This window comes from Tyto alba, unplaced genomic scaffold (genome assembly GCF_018691265.1).
Source record: "Tyto alba isolate M040663 unplaced genomic scaffold, T.alba_DEE_v4.0 Super-Scaffold_2, whole genome shotgun sequence".
Lineage (NCBI taxonomy): Eukaryota > Metazoa > Chordata > Aves > Strigiformes > Tytonidae > Tyto > Tyto alba.
Window position 1 is genome coordinate 51,163,811 of NW_024881282.1, and position 6,000 is coordinate 51,169,810.

A 6,000-nucleotide genomic window follows, 5' to 3' on the forward strand; every position below is an offset into this window, starting at 1 on the left:
AAGAAATCACAGTTTTGCAGTATTCTGCATGTACAAAAGGATGATTATGCAAATGGTATGCAATCAGCTGCATTTTTAGGCAAGCAAGGAAATTATCCAATATCAAATGATTGACATTGTGCAAGAAGATTTGAAACCCTGGTCATCTTGTGAAGCAGAATGACACCTGTCTCAGTTGAGACGGACAAAACTACAGTCGAGACAGACAAAACTACAAGACAGATTCTTCTTTAAAGCAAGTTAACATCAAAGCCCAAAGCAAAAAGCCTCAAAAAGCCTTTATTGCTCTCCTCCTTTGTTCCTTTATACTTTTTCTACAGGGTGTACAGATTTTCCAGATCGCCTACCAACGCGCCCCTTCATGTATGTTTTCATACATTGCATGTTCATGGAAATGAACCCTGGCTCTTGCCAGGGCACAGAAGTTAATATGCATAAGCTCATCACGCAAGCGTAGTAAGATGAAAAGTTCAAAAGTTCAGGCTCCCAAGCTTTCTAGTATCTATCCACCTAAAACTAGTTCCAAGTACAGGGTTATCAGTTCTTCCAATGTGTCTCTTATTGGTTCAGAGTTGTTATGGTCTCTTACTGCAGTCGATAAACTTGCTCATCTTGCAGCTCCTCCTGTTCTTGTTTGATGTCTCAGGAGTAGTTTGGAATCCTTCCAAGGTCAAAGTCGTTCCTTCCCAGGGCCTCAGTCCAGCTGAGGTCCTGCACAGACACCGACTTCAGAAGAGCCAGTCCATGGAGCAAAATCAAGCACCTCTCCTTCTGAGATTGCCTTTTTGACCATTTGGCTTTCACTTAAGCTGATGCTACGTTACCGTGTATTAACTAAGCAACCCAGCCAATTTCAGATGAACAAGATAAGTAGCACTTTGGATAGATAGGTCTTAAGTCAAGAGAAAACTTTCCTGGTCAATCCAGGCATTGGCTTTTGAGCCCAGTTCCTGGACACCTTATTCCTGGTTGCTTTGTTGATCCCATCTTCCATCTGATGGGTCCTGTACCGTAACATCAGTTTGCTTTTGTGTCTCTGTGCCTTCCGGCAATAAGAGGATTGCCGAGGCTGATGATAGTCACAGTAATAATAATATTTCTAATACCAAACTCAGCAGTACCACATAACAAATTATGTTTATTTCATTACAAGGAAGTTGCAAAGCAAAGTGTTTCTGAATATGGTTTTACAGTACTCAAAGAATTAATCTGTCGGGGCAGCAGGCTTTATCCTGCAGACAAATTCATTTGTAATCCTCTGAAGTATTCTATCATGTGACTTCCAGAGATAAAAGAGCCTCCTTTAAAGTATATTTCCACAACCCACACTGAGTGATGCTAAGTACAGTGGTATCTCTCCCACTAGATTAACTTTTAATTATTGCCATTTTTCTCATGAAACAGACTGTAAGATATCACAGCAGCTCTCTATACATTCATTCTATGGGCAGAGGACATTTTATGCTAATTTACTAATTTGTTTAAGACAGAAATTCCAGAAGCAAGTGACAGTAAGTAGAAAAATAAAGCAAAACTCAATATATTCTTGTCGGAGAGACTATGACAGCAGCTTCTTTAATACTGCCCTCTTCCTAACACTTTAATTATTCACTGCTTTTCAATAAGAAATTTTTTTTATGTTGTTCAGACCACATTTTAGCCTAGTTATTACGGCATTTCTTTGGATATTGGCATTATGCATTGTCATTACAGATACTGATGGTTTGCTTGAAGCTTCACTAACACACAGTGTGAATTAGTGTCTCTTCCAGAAATCTTCCAGTATAGATGGGCACAAAAATCAAGAGGAAAGAGGAGCAGGAAGCACAAATAAATGAAATAACTTGTATTTCATGGATTTCTACCATCTGTTGCACTGCACTGTCTTGTTAAACAGCTGTGGATGATAGTAGCAGAAACCCGACTAGTTACACAGCACTTGGTTTTTGTCTCTGTGTGACTTATGTGTCCAAAGCACATCAAGAGAACAGGAATGCGAAATACACCATTAGCAGTGATAATTAGTAGATCTGCATATACAGATGAACTTCTGAAAAGTATTTTTGTAGATGAGACCTCTCAAATTCTTGTCTACTATATACACTTGTAAAACAAAAGAACCCCTTTTGCTCCTATTTCATGATGATGCAACAACATTTGCTAAGGGTGTCCATCAGAAAAGGTCAGAAAAAGGACAAGTGATAAACTGTTCGCTGCAAATGTGAAATACTATTTTACACACTTCACAAATCCATCCTTTTTTGGTAACCTTGTAGGAACATAGTGTACACAAACAGAATTTCTGCATGCTGTCTGCAATATGAGACCTGTTAAAGATAATTGCATGTGATCACAAAGGTGTGAATATCTTAACAAAGTATTACTTACTTATCATGGCTTGAAGATAACTTCATTTGGATTAATAGTCCATAATAAGACTCCATATAGATTTTAAATGGTCTCCAAGATCTGCAAAATCATTTCTTAAATACAAAGGTGAAAAGAATTAATGGTTTATAGTATAAAGAGCACTGGAATTATAGCAACAGTTTGCAGGTCTTTGCTCATTATGAGTTTTTAAGAATTTGCCGTAAAACATCATTTGCTGCAGTGCACTCAGTGGACTAATAAATGACCACTCATATATCTTACGGTGGAAACAGTCACAAAGCAGAGGGGAAAAAATAAAAATATGAATCCTTATGGAAGTATTTCTTCTTTTTTTCCTTCAAATATATATATTTATTTATTTCCTTTATATGTTGTATGCATCTGCTGCCTATTAGACAATTAATCAGTTGGCACCCTATGTGAATGTGCTTCTTCACTAAATAATGTATTAAAGTGCTAGGACATCTTTCAGATTGCCCAGGTGGCTCTTCATAGCATAGGTGTACTCATTCAACAAAATTGGCAAAAAGACAGGGTTATGAGAAAATATGAGAGGTGAGTTCTAGATCCTAGTAACAGGTTGCAGACTGCAGGTCTCACCGTTCTTCAGTCTGTTCCCAAGTTCAGTGTTTGATGGAGTAGTCTTTACCATACCAGCTTGGAAGAAATCATTTTTAAAAAATTCTTTCTCTTGACTCTCTGGGAACTAGTCCAGGCTCATTCCTTGATAACTCCAGACTGATAATGCTCCAGAAAACCCGTGTCTCCTTTCCTGTCAAATTGCCCAAGGCTGCCTTGCCCGGCTAATGCTCACTGGCCCAACACAGTGTATCAATCCCAGCCTTGTTGAAAGCTCATCAGCAATGAGCAGCATGCAGCAATGGGGATTTATTGCTAGACAAGTTGCAGGGAGGCTGCAGGAAAGACCCCTGCTCCGGAGGGTGATTTGCCTTAGGGGAGCAATCCAACCTCGACTGGGCACTGCTGCTACCTGCGAGGAGGCCAGGAGCTCAGCAGTATCCATGAAACCGCTCCCTTCATCCCTCTGCCTGCCAGCTCCATCTCTCCTCCTCAGAGAGGCCCAAAGTTGGGCACCCTGCTTCCACTGCCACGTTGTCTCTGGCCGCTGGTATGTGGTGGCCAGTAACGGTGGGGAGGAGGACGTGAGACAGTTGTGCCCGGCGTCTCTCCATCCCTGGTGCTGTAACACCCCTGTGAGACTGCAGCCCAGCGGTGGAGGGGCAGAGGAACGGGTGCCACAGGCCTCCCTGTGCCCTAATGCTTCCCTACAGTTCTGCTTAGCTGTGTGCTCACTGCCACAATGTCCTGCATGTGGCTGCTTTGCCATCATCCCTCTCAAACCTCCAGCAGGCATTTTTTGTACAGCAGGACTGTCACGGCCATGTCAACATCACCCGGAAGCAAAGGAATGTGACTGTCATTAACCAATGTTTTCTCAGTCTTTAGCCTTAGCTGACACTTGTCAGAGGCTGGGAGAAGCATCCGCTGCTATTTCCTCCCTCCCAAGCCCCCATCTTTATCCTCTGTCTCTAAAGCAAAAGACAACTTCTAATGTCTTGGAAAAAAGGATTTTTGTGGAGCTCTGTAGCTAGTCCTTGCTGAACCAAAGAATTATTGTGATGGCTTTCACAGCCGTTCTGTAATAAATGAGTTTTTGGAGCCCACCACCAATGTGTTGTTAATGTTGTGGATTCAAAATAACAATACAAAGCTAAACTGAAGAGCTGACTCTAAATGTAAGACTGCCTTAAAATTTACAGTAAAGGTCTCTGTTCACTCATGCTAACACAGATGTTAGCATCAGCTAGAAAGGGTCGTAAATTCATTAACTGAGAACTTTGCCATTGCAGTTACAAGCTGTTATTCCCTCCCCCCTTATTCCAACATTCAGGTGGACCCAGGCAACCTATGGGGATTGGACCCCCAAATATCCCCTAAAATGGGAGAACCACTAGCTGGGAAAGGATGTCCCCAGCCAAATCAGAGGGTGCAGTAAAGCCACACAGCAGACTCTGTTGGCAAGGGCTTCTACACCCATCGAGTATGCTTCTCTTGGGGAGAGGGGAAATGGAGAAGGAGAGATAAAAACATCACTTGTCTTTGGGAAATATCCAGCAAGGACTTAGGGGCACCCTAGTGATAAAAATAGGAGTATTTCCTACAGAACCAGTCACAAAGGAGCTACACGGCTGGAAACCTGTATTTATTTCTGCTTCTGAACACATAGGAGCTTTAAAACTCATGTCTTCTGCAGAACAACTCAGAGCCAGTGGAGCAATCCCAGCTGCTCCAATCTGCAGGAAGACCAAAGACCTGCCAGGAAAACCACCTGATACCCACTGACACACAGAGGTGCTATTATTTACTGCTCAGCAAGACCAGCAAACGATTACACTCAGCAAAGAGAAATGTTTTAGGTCTAAGTAATTATTTTACCAGTGACCTTAAAATATCCCTGTTGTTAGGAGTTTTTCTTGCAGAGGGCAGTCACTGTAATAGGATCAGGCAGTATATTTCTTCATGCCAAGTCACTGAATGCTAAAATGATTTGTCATCTTTCACCACAGGCCACTGCCTGACACACACATGCCACAGTCTAATGTCTTGCCTGCTTTGACATCAGTGTCTTCCTTCTGCCATTGCCAGTGAGAATAAAGGCAAACAATGGCAGCAACTTATTTTCTTTCCGAGAGAGTTTTAATTAACTAAGTAGTCTCAAATAGCTTAATGGGACTAAGGCAGGGGGAAAAAACCTTTCATCATAAAATGTATAAAATTTATAAATCTTGCTTACTCTTTCCCCTTGCAATTTCTTTTTATTTACTTCACAGTCACATTATTTCAATCTCTGTAGAGATTTATGGCAACATTGTATGACATCTCCTGGGCTTTCACAGTCTATCACTTTTTACAGCTCCCTCTTAATGACATGGGTCATAAAAGACAGAGTTCATCTCATTTTGCAAAGGGGAAGGGAGAAGTCCTGTGCAGATCCTGCAGTTGCAGAAAGGCTTTCGCACTCTGAATGCACCATCACGAATAGGTTCATTGAGTTTTTTGGTAACAGCAACTCTGCCTATTTTGAGGGATGGGTGATTTCTACAGCATATACCAGAGTCCTGATTTCCCCATTCAAATCAGCAGTGCAGCAGCACAGCAAAGGTGTGCTTCAGGGTGCAGCTGGGACACATTCCCAAGTTTGGTGGGGTTGTCTCCGGTCTTCCCATTTAGATGTCGTCAGTGCTATTCATTGATGTGTCTTCACAGGGCTGGCTCAGAGCAATCACTCTTTTCAAGAGGAGTCTCTGAGAAAAATGCTCCCTTCTTTTCCATCCCATTTTGGGGACAGGAAATAAAATGTAGAAAACTGGAGGTGCCAGACAAACCATCGCAAGATTCTTTATTCAAATGAAAGGGGTCCTTCTGAAGGCAAGTGGCGTTGTAATTATAGACTAGAAAAGAGCAAGATCAGCAGCTGCTGCTGCTGCTGCTGCTTGCGTTTGTTCCCTCTGTAACTGACAGGACAGAGTACTTGGCAAAAACAGACTTCCAGAAGTGGAAAGACATTTTAACCCCTGTTCTTGTCAG